Source organism: Vidua chalybeata, chromosome Z, assembly GCF_026979565.1.
Source record: "Vidua chalybeata isolate OUT-0048 chromosome Z, bVidCha1 merged haplotype, whole genome shotgun sequence".
Taxonomy (NCBI): domain Eukaryota; kingdom Metazoa; phylum Chordata; class Aves; order Passeriformes; family Viduidae; genus Vidua; species Vidua chalybeata.
In genome coordinates this window covers 48,414,427-48,432,527 of record NC_071570.1, presented here as the reverse complement: position 1 = coordinate 48,432,527, position 18,101 = coordinate 48,414,427, and the positions used below count along the sequence as shown (strand labels likewise).

General features: G+C 44.3%; 1 pseudogene; it reads left to right on the top strand.

The window, feature by feature from the left end:
• The first annotated feature begins 14,750 nt into the window (after positions 1-14,750).
• On the top strand, positions 14,751-16,160 carry LOC128782272 (uncharacterized; annotated as a pseudogene).
• Positions 16,161-18,101: the final 1,941 nt, after the last annotated feature.

The following is an 18,101-nucleotide window of genomic DNA, read 5'->3' as shown; positions in this document are numbered from 1 at the left end:
TTCTTCAATGGTTGTATTTGTTCAATTATTTTAATCAACCATTGCAGGCCCAGGTTACCACTCAGTCTTCCGCAAAGATAGTTCAGCTATAGCCCCACTGCACTTAAATACAGCAGGGACAATGGGATGTTTCACAATGGATTTTTTACTTAATATTCTGCTGTATTTTCTGCCCTCTATTGATTCTCCTTTTCAGCCTGACAAAGGAGATATTCAAATGTTCCAATAGCAACTCCCATTCCTGAGCCCAAGCACATCTCACCTGCATACTTGAACCATACACATGAACCTGTTTCCCAGGGCAGCAGCCAAACCCAAAACAGCTACTTTGCTTTCATAAGTGACATTTTTAAAGTGGTATTCTGTTAGAGATGTATTAACTTTTACATCCTTATACAGCTTGAAATACCAAATTTTCTTTATAACTAAACGTTTCCTTTGCTTAGTTATTAATTTAGTTCCTTTATGATTAGTGTTGCAATAGCATAAGTAACTAGCATTTATTGGGAAAAAACCTTCCATAAACTCAGAGGGAGATGGTCCTAAGCCCCCTGTGGGATCAGCAGAAAGAGTCACCTCCAGACTACACTTCAAAATCAGTCCTAAAATCTGGCTGAACTTGCCTAGAAAAGCATTATGAGACTGCTTTCCCAATTTGGGCGGTGAAAATTCAGAATTAAGTAGTGAAACATGATTTTAAATGTTGTGCTTTTAACCCAGAAAGAAAGGCTAAACAAAAATCTACCCAGCTGAAAAACAAGTTTAGATTTCAGAATATACTTGCCTCTAAAGGAAGATAAACACAGCACAATTTCTGCATCATAAGATGCTAAAGTTATTCTAACTCAAGTCCAGATAGTCTAGGAAAGTCAACACAGCAAAGTTTTGAGCTCTCTTTTATCAAAGCCTATTGTTATTACTGGCTTGAGCTCCAGTGGAATACCTTCCATTTCCAAAATGAAGAAGATGGGGGTGACCATAAGACCACATTTCTGTTGACCTAACAGAGGACACTATTTAGGCTTCACACTTTGTGTTAACTGCAGAAATATAGGCAACAAACACTTGGTCCTTTACAAACATCTCCAGAACAAAGCCACACATTAACAAATATCCAAAGGCAGCATATTACAGTATTTTCACTTTGTATAGTCTACACAATAGTATTTTTCATCTTGCACTTGAAGTACTAATGCCTTTGTGACTAAATCACAGTCTAACATTTCTAAACTGTGCCAGTTTATCACAAGGTAGCACACATCAACAGAGTCCCATGATTTCAATATACGGATAAAATTTCCATTTACAGACAAACATCAAAAAAATGTGCACAGCATTGTCTTTAAGCCTGCAAGACATCTGAGAAAAAGGCTATAATACTAACTCTATTTTTCTCTATGTCACATGGAGAAGAAAAGCACAGCTTTGTTGAAGAGTGATGACCTCCTTCAGAAGTGGTTGGTATTCAGTCTTGGTTCAGCACCAGGAGCCAGCCCACAATGAGAACAGTCAGCCATTGAAACAACCTCTCCAGGGAAGTGGTAGATTTGTCAATCCTGTGAGCAGAGACATGATCTCAGAGAGCCCTCATATAGGGCTTATGTGTCAGCACACGGCGCAGGAAAAGACATAACACAGGCTTACTTTTGAGCAGAGCTCTGGCTTTAGATGCTATAGCAGGTCAGATCAGAACTCCAAGATTCACTGAAAGAAAAAGAAACTGATTCAGGTATATAATAAAAGAAATATATAATAATATATATCATATAATAAAAACATAATAAAAGGCAACTTCATTACTGCCATTAGTGGAGTTAAATTTCTCACAGAATTTTATCACATCTCTTGCCAAAGAAGCATGCATTCACAGTTGGAGCTCTTTTTCCACCACTTCTGCTTATAATTTCTCTCTGTCATTTGCAAATTTAGGTAAACAAGGGACCTATTAGGGGCCTGCTCACATAGAAATGCCTGGAGCAAAACTCCTAGAATATTTATTCTGTTTGCAAAAGACAGCTCAAATGTTCCCCCAAACTGAACTCATTTTACAGGTATCTCATCCTTTCAACAGCTAGATTGAAAGGACATGGGTAGGAAAACACAACATTGGTTTCAGAAGTACAAGTGCCATTTTTGTGATGTCTCACTTCAGATATGCAGCTGCCCATACCTGCAGTCTGGCCCTGCACAGATTGACCTTCAGCCAAATTGCTTCAATATTTCTGATATGACTCTGCTGCTAGAAAAGCACCTGCAATCACAATAGTGCTGTTGGACAATGTTCATCTAACTCAGGAAACAGACAGACTCCCATTCTGCACACGTATTGCTAGATTAGATGGAAAGATACACTCGGGATATAATATACTGAAATCTGACATCTCTATTTTTTCCTTACAGCTGCAGCAAGAGCACATAAAACTCCACATTATAATAGAAAATTAAATAGTGGCACTGTCATTTAAAGTAATAAAAGCCTAGTTTACTTGGGGTTTTTTAACAGACTCTTAGGAGAAACTGGTAAATTAATTTCTGTAAAGTTATTTGCTAAGAAATAAACACCTGAAAATGGAAGGGTATTCTTTATCTGAACAGCTGTGCAAGATGTTAAAAAAACCTCATGCAATCTCAGAAAGAAAAAAAAATTCTGGGGATTTGGGATTTTTTGTTTTATTCCATAATCCTCCCCAACATATAAAAGTTTCTTGGCTAAATTATTTTTATATATTTATATTTACATTTACATTTACATTTACATTTACATTTACATTCACATTTACATTCACACATATATACCTAGCCATAAAAGAAAACCATTCAAATGTTTATATTGCCTTCTGAGCTATACATGCATGTATATTTATTTGGTGTGCTATTTTGACATAACTGTTTTACAAAATCTCCTCACAGAAGTCAGTTTACCTCTTTATTATTTTATTTCAGGAAGTGAGACAAAAAAAAAAAAACAAAGAAATTTCTGGGTATGGCTTTTGGTTTTATTGTGGACAGTTCATGTTACTTTGAGGGAGACAAATGAAAGACTACATACTTTTCTGAATTATGAACCTTCATGTTCTGATTCTGTCACTGAATTCAGCTTTTGTCTCAATAGGAGCAACAAGTGCCAAACTTTTCCTACAATGGGAGGGTGGGAAGTAGGGATCCTTACTGTGAATCATCGAACCTTTGAAGTGAAGGTGAAGTAATTTTCTGTTGGAATCATTATTCTGGCTCTGGGATTCTTCTCTACAGCTTCCATCTTGCTGAATAGTTTGGCTTTTCAAAAGCTGTCCAGTTGAGTAAGGGTGGCTGGATTTTCTTCCCTGTTTGCATTACAAGTCTAAGGACACGATATATCATAAGAACAGAGGGGTTATGAGACATTTAGTGCTGCCCTTTAACTCTCTAGTTCCTTCAAAACCAGAAATATGTCAGCATCTTTATTGCCTTGGCACCTTCCCTTCAGTTCTTAAACATATACTTCATGGCTATTTCCTAAATCATCTGTTCTGATTTCTCATAAAATTTCAAAGCTGAATGATTTAGGGGATTTGGGGGTGGGGGTTTTTGTTTAGTTGTTTTCTTTTTTTCCCTGTGCTGTGGCAAATTATATTAAATTGATATAAAAATCAAATACTCCTCTACAGACATCTAATTAAGCTCTCTGTAAAATCTACATAGTGTGGCAGCTCCCATACAGAGAAAAAAAAACACCCCAGTTGCTCCACTTTGCTATAGTTACTGTGTAATAATAGATTCATCACATATCATAAACATAAAAGTCTTTGTGCATCAGTTAAATCGTTTTATATCAATGACATAACGTGACTATAGCATTGTTCCATCTGTTCAGGACAAAAATGTGCATACACTGAGCAATTTCACATTTATTTGTGTCTATGCAACAACCCCCTTCAATTAAATACAATAATCAAAGGAACAGCAGAATGCAAAGGTAATAGGTACTGAAACTTTCAAAATGCAAGGTAGCACATATGTCACGTGATAGCTACATTCAGGCTTACAAGGGAGATTTTTAAGTCTGAATTTTCTTTATACAAACTAAAGAATACCACAACTTTTGGGTTCACTGCTAATGTCAGAATTCAATCAGCAGTCACTCTGGCAAGATTCAGAAAGTCTTGTATTCAAAGGAACTTTTTTCTACAAGACACTGATAGACTTTTAAATACATGAAAAAGAAAGATAAGAAAATCTTTAATGTTAAGAATAGCATTTTAGATCAACTTAGCTTACACATAACTTCAGAAACATCTAATGAACTCAAACCCTAAACACAAGTCTTGGAAACACAAAAATGGGGCATACTAAAATATGTAAATTTAAAGATATTTTGACTGTACTTATCTTAACTCCAAAACTCAGAGACAGAGACTTTCTCATACAAAAGAAGACAGATTAGTCCTTGGAAACACAGATCTGTAAATAAAGAATGAACAGAACAAATAAAAAGTCAGGAGGTAACAACTAATGAGTCTTTCCTTGTATATTAATTAAGTTTTTTTTTAAAAGGAGTGTTAGATGACATGTTGTGGCAAAAATATTGTGCCATGGGGCCTGGACATGGACAAATTCTCAGGGGAAGTCTGTCCTCTTCACCAGTGAATCAGTCCTGGTGTGCAGCTGAGAGCTCTGGAAGATGTGCCTGTATTTGGCCTGCAATAGTGCAAGGAAAGCCAAATGTTTTTAATTAATGCATGTGCTCTCTGTAACTGTTTGCTCTTTCATGACCTATGACAGTCAGGTAGGATACGGTTTTCCCTTTCGTTGGTATGGCATGGCTATTAGGAACAAAACCTTCCTTTATGGTACTAGAACCAGTTATACTTGACCTTCCATGTCTTAAACCAGAAAAAAAAAATCAGTTGTGCAAGGTCTTTAGGTAATTCTTTGCCTAATATAGTAATAGGGGGAAAACTGATGTGGGTGATACACTGGAATGTCTCCTCATGGATTCTGGGAATGTGGAGGGGATAGAGGCACCACAACAGTTGAGGGCTGCAGCCTGGGATGTACAAGGAGAACATGAGGGAAATGGGCTGATTCAGCTTGAAAAAGAAAGATGGAAGGAGAGATCTTATCAGTGTTTCCAAAATGCTGATGGCAGTTACAAAGAAGGTGGAGGTCCATGAAGGCAAAACAAAATGCATTAGACATAAATTGAAATACAGTAATTTACATTAGATGAAAAGGAAAATATTTTTAGAGTGAGGATGGTCCACAAAGAAGTGGCAGGATATGGGGAAAAGAATGTATTAAATAGTCCTCTCTGCTCTCTTAAATCTTCATCAGAACACCACGATGGATTTCTGCCCATTGTTTTCCACAGAGTTTCTGATTCACTGGTGGTGGTGGTGGTGAGCTCAGGTTGAAATGTTTTATTTATTTGTTTAAGGACTTCTACCATCTCTTGCTTTTATTATTTTCTAAGTTAAATTAATAAATTACATTGTCCTAAGTGGTCTTGAGCTTCTTCCAGATTTTCTTAATCCATGCAGTTCTTTCACTTTGTATCCTTTTGAACAGAACTTCTATGATGTTTGCTACTACCAAGAAGATTTCACTTTCTATCAATTCTAAACTAAGCAGTCTAAATTTTCCTTTTCACTAGTTCTGGTGTGTGGATATTCTCAGCTCAGTCAGAGAGAAAGAAAAAGGTTTTTCTAACCAGGCGAGAGCCTAGGAAGCAGTTGGGAAAGAATGTAAATAATTCTCTAATCTATCTTGTTATTCACATTGTTTATAGATATGTTCTGCCACAGTACATCATTCACTGCACACCAATGGTGTGAGATGTTTTTATTCTAAGACCAATGAAATTAGTCCACACGATGTGCTCTATATATAGAGCGGTACATTTGAAATAAATCAGTTCATTCTCTTTGCCTTCTAACTTGGAGTCTTTCGTTCCCATTCTGCTCAACAGCAACATCTGGTGACCGCTCGTGGAATTGCAGCCTCAGCCAATGACCAGAGCCCCCAGCGTTTTGCGGGGGAGTTCTGTGGCCGCGGCTCCATGCCAGTAGCCTGGAGGCTCTAGCTGGACACCTTTGGCCTCCTGAGAGAGGTAACGCTGAAACCGTGGGCCTTCCGGAGAAGGCTTGGTCCTGTCTGGACCGCGGGTCGGCTCTTAGAAGCCAAGAATTGAGCAGTTCTTCCCTGAACTAGTGGACTGTCTGTCTGTTGAAGTGGACGTCTGCTAAGGGAGGGTTTCCTAACAATGAGGAACCAGCCGTCTACGGCTGAACGGGTGGTCTTGACCGCTTGGCAAGGCTGGGCCCCATAAATGAGGGTCCAGGTCCCCAGTGATGACCTCGCCAGGCTCCTGGGTTGGGCTCGGGACCGTGGATTTCCTGCGGCCTTTGATCGTAGAGTCTGGCACAATTTGGGCTGGTGCCTCATGAAGCAAGAGAGCAAGGAGGACGCTACAGCATCTGCTCTGTTTGCAGTCTGGGGATGCATCCATACGGCCTTGTGTCGTGAGACCCTGAGGAGCAGTGACTCAGAATGGGAGCTCTCAGGGAATGAGGATGCCATTTTGGTATGCAGCGGCGTTTCAGGAATGAGTGGGCAACAGGTGGGTGGGGCGCTGCCCAGGCCTGCCCCAGCACAGAGTGGGTCTGCGAGAGACGCTGGGATGCCCCATGGACTTTACATGTCGCCAGGAATTCATGCTAAGCCCAAGTATTCCCATCCCTGTGACTACATTCAGCCAAGATATTCTTTGCCGACAGATCAGTCGCTGATTGCGCAGCAGTCTGTGCTGCAACCAGCTGTGCAGACACACTCTACTGTGAGTGCGGTGCCGGTGACATCGTCTGCCTTTCAGGCGGCGGCGGGGGTGCCTTTGTTGCAACCATCTGTTTCGGCACACCCGCCACTGCAGGGCTTGTTGGGGGCTGTCCCATCTTCGCTGCGATAGCCTGAAGCCCGTCTGGTGGCGGAGCAGACGGCTCCATTGATTCAGCCATTGCTGGCCCCCCTTTCTGGACTGCAGGTGGGGGGAGGGGTGGTGCAGCCCGCAGCACGTGACGCAGCGGGGGCTACAGCCCCCCGGCTCCTTCTTATTAACTATGGAGCCTGCGCAAATGTAAGGGTCCCGCCCCCAAGCATTGCCGGGATCGGTGATGGACTCTTTGATCCACCCCCTGGCATGCCTCCCGCCACCTGTGGGGGCCCCGGATGTGCCGACAGGGTGGGCGCAGTTGCCTCCTGGTCCGCCCCATGGCGCGCCGGGTGCACTGGCTGACTTAATTTCTTTTGCGGTGCCGGCATCAGCTTGCAGCAGCACGTCCTGGGCGGGACCACCATGAAGTTTTCCATTCTGCCCTCTGTGGGACTGGCTCCTGCACTGGGGGAGGGAACAGCCCTTGCCCCGTCGGCCATGGCACCACCCCTGCCAGCCGCAGGGTTCGTCGCTCCACCTGCTGCCCCTCCCACCCTGTCTGCCATGGCACCACCCCTGCCGACCACGGGGTTCGTCGGTCCGCCCGCTGCCCCACTCACTGTGGCAGCAACAGAATCACCTCTGTCCCTTGTTTCGCCCATCGCTCCAGCAGCAGCGGCAGCTCTGCCTCTTGCTTCGACTGCTGCGGCTTCGGTGCCTGTACTGCCTGGTGCGTTCCAGCAGCCAGCACCATTTGTGCCTCTGATGACTGCAGCCTCGGCACACACCCCACCCATTGTGTCACAGGCTCCAGCTGATCCCTTCGTGCCGCCACCTGCAATTGGACGATCCACTGAGTTGCTGGTCACGGCTCCATTCCCTGTCCCATTACCGGCGGCTGCCCCCTCCTTCTTGGGGTCTGTGGGCTTGGAAGTTGTGTCCAGTTCTTCTGTTTCGCGGTCAACAGCTGCTTCTCCGGCTTCACTGCCTCCCATCAGCCCACCTTCCCATGTTGATCGCAAGCTGTCCCGCTTGCCCCCGTCCCAAGGGGCTGGCAGCAACAGTGAAGATTTGTCCTGCCCCACTCCACCATGGGGGCGTGACCGAATGTCGGAACATCGACACTGCTGGGGGGACAGGCATTTCAGAGAGATCTCTGGACACTGCCTCCCTGTCGAGTGTCTGTGCGGCTGATAAATCCCTGCTGCTTCTGGGAAGTGGTCAGAGAACAGGCTTTGGAGGCTTGTGATTCAGATTTGATAGAATGGGTGGGAAAACCTGGTGGTGTGGTCTTGAATCCACTGATCCAGAGAAAGGAGACCGTAATTATCGGTCAGTTGGTTCCTCTGAACTCTCCGGAAGTGACACAAGAGGATGAGGATGATGAGGCATCACCACAACGTAAGCTTCAGGTCTTTCCCGTGCACAAGGCAGTCCCAAACTTGGGACAGCAGGACAGACATGAGATTATGGCCTGGAAGGTTGTGCAGGATTTGCAGGATAAGGTGGCAAAATATGGGTTGAGCTCTGCTCCGTTGATGCAGGTCCTCAGAGTGATAAACACTGACCTGCTGGCTCCCCATGATATTAAACATCTGACCTCTGTGTTGTTCCAGCCTGTGCAGCTTGACGTTTTTATGAACAACTGGAGGAGGCTGGCGGAAATGGCTGCAACTGAGAATGCACATTACCCTCAGACGGACCCTAGATTCTGTGTGGGGGTGGATGCGCTCATGGGACAGAATGCCTTTGCCAATCCTGATGTTCAGGCTACTTGGCACCCCATCATACTTGAGCAGGCCCAGAAGGTGGGCTTTGCGTCATTGATTAAAACTATGGAGACGGCAGCTCCCAAGCAACAATATGTGAAGATAATACAGGGAGCCAAGGAATTGTTCTTGCCGTTTGTTGAAAGGCTTGCAGCTGCTTTGGAAAAGCAGATCAAGGATGAAAATTTAAGGCAGGTTTTATGCAAGACTTTGGCAAGGGACAATGCAAATTATGACTGCAGGAAAATTATAAATGCGCTGCCAGGGGACCCATCGTTGACAGACATGGTCGAGGCTTGTTCCAGGGTTGCTATGGTGGACCATAAAATATCTGTTCTGGCAGCGACCTTGCAGGCAGGCATGCCATCCTCAGGGACTGGTCGACGCAAGAAGGGAAAAAAGAAGGGCAAGCAGGCACAGGGGGCAAAAGTGAGGAAATGGCCAGACTCTAACTTTTTGTGTTCCAGGTGTGAGAAGCCAGGTCATTTTGCAAACAAATGCAAGTGTGCTTACCATGCTAATGGTAAGTGTTTGATGGGCTTGGGAAACGGGGGAAAGAGCGCACAGGGGTACTGTGTGCCGACACAAGTGGTCCCCCAGGGCACGGCACCAGCACAGGGTGTCTCAGCCAACTCAGTGCAAACACCCGCGGCTCTGCCAGGGTGGATGTACACACCGCAGCAGCAGTCATCTTAGATTCTAGTAAGGTGCACAAGATTCCTCTGAATGCATTCGGGCTTTTAGGCCATGGATTAAGTGCATTGTTGGTAGGACGATCTAGTGCTACCCTTTTGGGAATCTTTGTGCACCCGGGTGTCATTGATTCTGATTTTACGGGCCAAATTTGTGCCATGGTTTCCACACCCTCCCCCCGTGTCATTTCCGGCAGGGACCCGCATTGCTCAACTTGTGCCTTTCCATTCATGTGTTCCCAGAGCAGATCAACGGATGCGTGGGGATGGGGTGGTGGTTTTGAATCCACAGGACCGCCACAAATCTTCTGGTCCGCAGTAATTTCTGCCGACCGTCCGCAGATGACATGCTCCGTCATTTCACCAGATGCCAGCCCACCTCAGATTCAGCTGCAAGTTTTGATCGACACCGGAGCTGACGTGACAGTCGTCTCCTCTTCTGTGTGGCCTCCTAAGTGGCCTTTGGACTCTGTGGGAGCAGCCATTGAAGGGTTGGGGGGTGTGGCACAGACATTTCTGAACTGGCAGGCCATGTTGATCAAAAATCCAGAAGGGCAGACTGCTAAGGTTCAGCCCTATGTTACTGCAGCTCCAATTACTCTTTGGGGAGGGATGTGCTGGCAGCCTGGGGGGTACAGATCAGAACAGATTTTTGATAGGGGTCACTGTGCAGAAGGGCGCAGAATATACTATGCTGCCTTTATGGTGGCTGGTGACCAGACCTGTCTGAGAGAATCAGTGGCCCCTACCACATGAAAAGTTAGTCACCCTTCATGATTTAGTTCAGGATCAACTTTGCCAGGGATACATTGAACCTTCTAATCAGTCCCTGGAACACTCCTGTTTTTGTCATCAAGAAAAAGTCAGGGAAGTGGAGGCTGTTACAGAACCTCTGGAAAGTCAATGCAGTCATGGAGAGTATGGGGGCATTGCAGCCTGGTACGCCCTCACCTACCATGCTCCCTGCGGGATGGAAAATCTTAATCATTGATCTAAAGGATTGTTTCTTTACAATCCTGTTGCATCCTGATGACAGGCCAAAGTTTGCCTTTACCATGCCTGCCATCAACAATGCTGAGTCTGTGCAGAGATATCAATGGAAAGTTTTGCCACAGGGCTGCAAGAACAGTCCAACTATTTGTCAATGGTATGTGGCTCAGGCCTTGTCCAGAGTCTGCGAGCAGTTCCCTGACGTGTATTGTTATCATTACATGGATGACATCCTGGTGGCAGCACCCACTTAGGAGGAACTGCTGAAAGTACAGCCTCAGTTGTTCGCCACCTTGCATTCTTATGGACTGCAAGTGGCTCCAGAAAAGGTTCAAAGCCATCCTCCTTGGAAATACTTAGGAGTCAAAATTCTTGAATGAACTATTCAGCATCAAGAGGTGCAATTCCCAAAGTCTATTGCGACCCTGAATGATGCTCAAAAATTGCTTGGTTACATCCCTATCTGGCACTGACCACAGAGCGAATGTCCCCACTGTTCAACCTTTTAAAGGGGGACCCAGATCTGAATTCACCTCAGAAATTGATTCCTGAAGCGCGGCAAGCATTGGAGGAGGTTCAACAGGCTTTGTCTGCTCATCAAGTTTATAGAGTAGACCTTTCCATTGATATCACTGTTTTCATTACCTGTCCGGACCGTCATCCCATAGGTGTCATTGGCCAATGGAATGTCAAATGGTCTGATCCTTTGCACATCTTGGAGTGGGTCTTTTTGCCCCATCAACTTAAAAAGATGGTGTCTTTGCTGCTTGATTTATTTGCCCAGTTGATAATCAAATGCCGTTATCAGTGTTTGCAGTTGATGGCAGCTGATCCCGCAAGGATTGTTCTTCCAGTGGAGCAGAACACTTTTGAATGGTGTTGCATTAATAGCACTCCCTTACAAAGCGCGCTGCAAAATTTTTCAGGGCAAATTGTTTACCATCTGCCCAGTCATAAATTACTGCAACTGACAAAAATGGCCAGTCTGTCCTTACGACCAAAAAACAGTCAAGTGCCAGTGCGGGGACCCACCATCTTTACTGATGGTTCAGGAAAAATGAGAAAGACCATTGTGACCTGGAAGGATGAGTCTGGATGGGAAGTGTGGGAAGGCCACTTGTCCAATTCAGCTCAATTGGTTGAACTGAAAGCTGTTGCAATAGCATTTCAGAGATTTTCTCAGATGCCTTTGAATTTGGTCACTGACTCTGCTTATGTTGCAGACATAACCCAGCGGTTGGACTGCTCACTGCTGAAGGAGGTCAACAATGCAGTTTTGTTCCAATTGTTGAGAGCCTTGTGGTGTGCAATTCAAGCCCGGGTTCATCCATACTACATCCTGCACATTCGGAGTCATACCACTTTACCAGGTTTTATAACAGAAGGTAACGCCAGGGCTGATAGGTTGGCCAACCCTGCATGGGTGGTGCTTCAGCCTGACAGAACTGCTCAAGCCAAAGCGTCACATGATTTCTTTCATCAAAGTGCACATACTTTGCAGAAACAATTCAATCTGATGTCAACCGAAGGTTGTGGCATTGTCAGTTCTTGTGCTGACTGTCATGGGTTTGCTGTGCCTTTACCGGCGGGGGTGAACCCCAGAGGCCTAAAGGCCTTGCAGCTTTGGCAAACAGATGTCACTCACATTGCTGAGTTCGGTCGACTCAAGTATGTGCATGTGTCCATTGACACCTTCTCCTCTGCCATGTGGGCATCTGCTGACACAGTGGAGAAGGGTCGCGACGTGATTGCCCATTGGAGGATGGCTTTTGCAGTTTTGGGAATACCTTCAAGTGTGAAAACTGACAATGGCCCTGCCTATGTCTCACAGAAAACGCATCCGTTTTTACGCTTGTGGGAATCTCTCACAAATTTGGCATTCTGCATTCACCAACAGGTCAAGCCATCGTTGAACGCGCTCATGGCACTCTAAAGCGTGTTCTGGAAAAACAAAAAGGGGGAATGCCAGGGGAGACCCCACACAGTCGGTTGGAGAAAGCTCTGTATACAATCAACCATTTGACAGTGCCAAAAAAATGCAGAGATTCCTGTTATCTTCAATCATTTTCTCTCATTGCATCCAGCGGGTGAGACACACCTGCCCCGAGCAAAGGTCTGGGTGCGGGACCCTGCCACAAATAAGTGGGAAAGCCTGTGCGACCTCATCACTTGGGGCCGCGGGTATGCATGTGTCTCCACAGGTACCGAGGTACAATGGATACCTGCGAGTGGAGAGTGAACACTTGTTTTGTTTCCAGAAAGAGACTGTTGACGAGTTAGGCTGCCTGTGTAACACGCAGACTAGCAATGTTTTGGAGTTGGTGATGGGTTTCTTGAAATTAATATTTAAGTTGATAAAGAGTTTATAATATAAGAATAAGTTAAAATCTCTTTGACTGAACTGAGCTAATGTCCGATAGGGGTTTTGATTGTCAACTGATAAACCTCAGAATTGTGTTTGTCCTCCTTCTGCAAGGGGCCCCGCAGGAGGGTGACAAACACCACCTCCTTCTTTAAACAAAAAGGGGGAAATGTGGATATTCTCAGCTCAGTCAGAGAGAAAGAGAAAGGTTTTTCTAACCAGGCGAGAGCCTAGGAAGCAGTTGGGAAAGAATGTAAATAATTCTCTAATCTATCTTGTTATTCACATTGTTTATAGATATGTTCTGCCACAGTACATCATTCACTGCACACCAATGGTGTGAGATGTTTTTACTCTAAGACCAATAAATTAGTCCGCATGATGTTCTCAATATATAGAGTGGTACATTTGAAATAAATCAGTTCATTCTCTTTGCCTTCTAACTTGGAATCTTTCATTCCCGTCCTGCTCAACAGCGACACTGGTGTTCATCAGATCTCTTACTGAGGCATTTCAGCTCCCTGATGTGCTAGTAAATGATTATCCATTATATTGTTTGGCCATGCATACAGATTAGTGAGTAAGCTCACAGATGGACCAGCAGGCTCCATCAGGTGAGCTATTAGGTCTGCTTCAGGCTCCTTTCATTCATACATATTTTAAAAAAGGACAGACTAGGTGAATTCCTGACATAGTTACTTGTGGTTTCATGCCTTCTGCTACCACGTGCACATTTGCTGTTTCCATTCACAATTTGATTTAAGACAGACACTTTCGGTTGCTTGTTTTCACTGTCCTGCTGAGTCTGTTACAAGGTCTTTAGTGTTCACTGTTGATCAACATCAACAAGACAGTCAGGAAACATGAACTGCTTGGATTGAGATGAGGCTGGCAGCAGCAGAGCTTGGAGTGCTCTTTGGGACTGGGTTCTCACCTCCTGGTGATCCTTTCATAACTTGGCAAAGCCACCATTGCAGCGCTGTTGTGTCAATCTTCTTGCACTTGGTGGCTGTATGTACAGATATTGCCTGCTGGCAATAGAAGGAAAGAAGCAAGATGAAGACCAGTGGCTAAAAATTTTGAGTAGACAGGACATGCCTAATTTGACTCTGATGATGAAAGATTGACAGAGTACACTCAGAGATATAAGGCTCCCTTTATTCTGAAACCCACCTTTCAAAAATATATATAGTCATCTTGTTTGGTAGAAAGCTCTATGGGAAACACAATGGTTTACTTTCTTAGGCTGACTTCAAAATTGAAAATCATAATATCATCTTAGAATTTTGGGATCAAACCATATCTTGACAAAATAGGTTCTATCCAAGTAAGGGACAGAACCCTTACTTTCTTACTACAAATTCAAGCTGTTCATGTTTCCCAGAGTATGACTAGTTTATTCTACACATTTACAAGCATGTGGGCATGGCTATTCCAAATTTTTACTGTAGAGAATAAAACCATGCAGGCGTCCTAAGGTCAGCTTCCTATCAACAAGCCCAGCATGGAAAGATTTCCACAGCAGTAAGGAAGTTTCATGGTTGGAATTGAAATGTAGAGAAAAGAAAGGGCACACATAGCAGGAGGAACTCAAGGCTGTGACTTCACAGTTGTTAATACAACAATCAGCAATGGAACTTTAATCCAGGTCAGGTAAGAACACAAGAGTGCATTTCTGACCAATATGCCAGAAGATGCAGTGTGAACTTCTGCAAAGGATAATAAAAAAATATTTTTGCAAATATATTAATGGTAAAAAGAAGGTTAAGACCAACATTTGTTCTTTACTGGATGAGGGAGGGAATTTAGTAACTGCAGATGAGGAGAAGGCAGAAGTGCTTAACACCTTCTTTGCCTCAGTCTTTAGTGGGAAGACGGCTTGTCCCCAGGACAACTGTCCTCTTGGGTCGGTTGATGGTGCCAGGGAACAGAATGGTCCCCCCATTATCCAAGAGGAGGCAGTTAGAGAACTTCTGAGATGCTTGGATATTCATAAATCTATGGGCTCAGATGGGATCCATCCCAGGGTGATGAAGGAGCTGGCAGATGAGGCTGTGAAGATGCTTTCCATCATTTACCAGCAGTCCTGGCTCACTAGTGAGGTTCCAAATGACTGGAAGCTGGCCAATGTGATGCCCATCCACAAAAAGGGTGGGAAGGAGGATCCTAGTAATGATAGACAGTCAGCCTGACCTCAGTACCTGGCAAGATAATGGAGTAATTTATACTGAGTGTCATCATGCAGCATCTACAGGATGGCCAGGGTACCAGACCCAGCCAGCATGGGTTTAGGAGGAGTAGGTCGTGTTTGACCAACCTGATCTCCTTTTATGACCAGGTGACCCACGTGGTGGATGCAGGAAAGGCTGTGGATGTTGTATATTTGGACTTCAGCAAGGCTTTTGACACTGTCTCCCACAGCACACTCCTGGAAAAGCTGGCAGCCACGGCTTGGACAGGAGCACTCTTTGCTGGGTTGGGAACTCGTGGGATGGCTGGGCCCAGAGAGTGGTGGCGAACACTGCTGCATCCAACTGGTGGCCAGTCATCAGCGGTGTCCCTCAGGGGTCTGTGCTGGGGCCGGTCCTGTTCAATATTTTTACTGACTACATGGATGAGGGTATTGAGCCTTTCATTAGCAGATTTGCAGATGACACTAAGCTGGGATCATGTGTTGATCTGTTGGAAGGTAGGAGGGCTCTGCAAAGGGACCTGGAATGGTTGGATGGATGGGCAGAGTCTAACAGGATGGAGTTAAATAAGTCCAAGTGCCAAGTCCTGCATTTTGGCTACAATAACCCCCTGCAGTGCTACAGGCTGGGGACGGTGTGGCTGGACAATGCCCAGGCAGAAAGGAACCTGGGGGTAGTGGCTGACAGCCAGCTGAACATGAGCCAGCAGTGGTGGCCAAGAAGGCCAATGGCATCCTGGCCTGTATCAGGAATAGTGTGGCCAGCAGGAGCAGGGAGGTTATCCTTCCCCTGTACTCAGCACTGGTGAGGCCACACCTTGAGTGCTGTGTCCGGTTTTGGCCCCTCAGTTTAGGAAGGACATTGAGATGCCTGAGCATGTCCAGAGGAGGGCAACGAGGCTGGTGAGGGGCTTGGAACACAAAGCCTGTGAGGAACAGCTGAGGGAGCTGAGGGTGTTTAGCCTGGATAAAAGGAGACTCAGAGGTGACCTTTTCACTCTCTACAACTCCCTGAAAGGTGGCTGTAGTCAGGTGGGGGTTGGTCTCTTTCTCCAGGCAGCAACTGACAGAGCCAGAGGACACAGTCTCAAGCTGCACCAAAGGAAATATAGGTTGGATATTAGGAAAAAGTTTTTTCATAGAAAGAGTGATAAAGTATTGGAATGGCCTCCCCGGGGAGGTGGTGGAGTCACTATCTCTGGATGTGTTTAAGAAAATACTGGATGTGGCACTCAGTGCCATGGTTTAGTTGAGATGTCAGGGAACAGGTTGGACTCGATGATCTTGAAGGTCTCCTCCAACCTTGTGATTCTGTGATTCTTCTGGAGAGGAGGACAGATGAAAGGTATCTGGCAAAAATCCTGAGGGATTTTTGTTGCTCTTGTTACTTTTCTTCAGGTTCTGGGGCTTTGCTCTTTGTTTCAGATGGGTTAAGGATGTTGAAGCAAAGACAAGGAGGGGAAATTAACTTGTATCAGTTTGTCATCCTTTATCAAAAGGATGCTGTATCATCCTTTTGTATTGTGCATTTCATGTGATTTTGGCTGGATTTGCTGAAAGATCAACCCATGACTTCAGAGCACAAATACCACCTGGCGAAAAGGGACTGTGCTTTTAGGTCATTAAAGAATGTCCCCTAGACCACTTCACAGACCCTCATGCAGAGAGAACTACAACAGGAGCATCATAAAACTGCCTGGCTTTGTACCACTGGAATAAGCATTTGTTGTACCCTGATTTAATTTTTAAAACATACTATGCTGCTCTTGCCTCCAGTGGCCTGATTCTGTACCCATGAGCAAGTGGCAAAGTCGCAGCCACTCCAGGTGGAAATAACTCTGATTTCCTGATTCTTTCTAGAAGTCATTTCTCCAAGTGATGTGATTTTAAAACTTTCTCACCAATGAACTTTTAAACTTTGTTCCTACATTGCACTGTCAATATTGAAAATGTGAAAATATGTAACAGAAGCACCAAAATTTGCAGTGTCACAATCCTCTTGCAAAAATTGAATAAAGTTCCTCACCAGGGTATCCCAGTCAAATCCCACACAAATATTAGTCTGTGGGTATTGGCTAAGGAACATTAAGTTTGCCAGATACTGAGAGCTTACTGCAATTTCAAGAACTTGTCAATGATCTAAGAACAGGAGCAAGAGTAAAGTCCTTCACGGGCAGGAAGGCCCTTGAAACTAAGCATGGTTTTTTGTTGTGCGAGAAATTGCAGTTAAAAAAATATCTTAAATGCAGTCTGTTTCAAACAAGTGGAAGCACTAGGAAAAGTGTTTTAAATTCATGTCTCCAAGGGTTGTACGGTCTCTAAACCACTAGCAGGTTACCCTTGTTAAAGGATGGGGAGTAGGGGATGTGGAGGGTGTTTGAAGCAGAAAAAGCAGTAGCAGATCACAGAAACTTGAATGTCAATGCAAAAAGAGATAAAGAACAAAGGAAATTCTGTGAAGCTTAATATATAATATATGTTTTGGAAAATTCTGTTGGGGATAAGCACCAATATCCAGGGTCGCAGAAAAAAAATATATAGCTGTTTATTTGGATTTTAGCTTTGTACCCTAATTAAGGTTTTGATTGATAAAAATTTCCCTTTCCTCCTGTGATAGCTTTACATAAGTTTAATGGACTACCACAGCAATTTTGAAGTACTGACACTGTATGAAAGTGTCTCTTGCCTTTGTTAAAGAAACACTTTTCTGTGTTTACCTGCTAGCCCTGCAGCCACTGTGAATTTTTGTGGAAACCTTGAGCATTCAGTTGAAAAAAACTAAATTTCTTCCTCTAGACAGACTTCCCCCACCTGTGTATATGCACATAGACTGAGATATCTTCAAACAAAAAAAAATTATTATAGGACTGGGAATTACTTTCAGAAAGTATTTGGCTTTTGCTTGAATTACTTCAGATAAAGTTCAGAAGAGTCACATATCATTACAGATGTCTACCATTAAATTATGAGAATAGCACGGTACTTTTAAAGTGGGTGGTGAATCCTAGAGTGCCTACACATTATAATTTCATAAACTTCACATAAAATATTTAAATCGAGTCATTAACGGAGACTATCAAACTAGAGCAACTCTGCTATAGCTATAAGGATACATGGAATTATCCAGGGATAAAAGAATTACAAAACCAGTGGTAACCACATTTTAGCCCTTCTCATAATTTGTTTCATT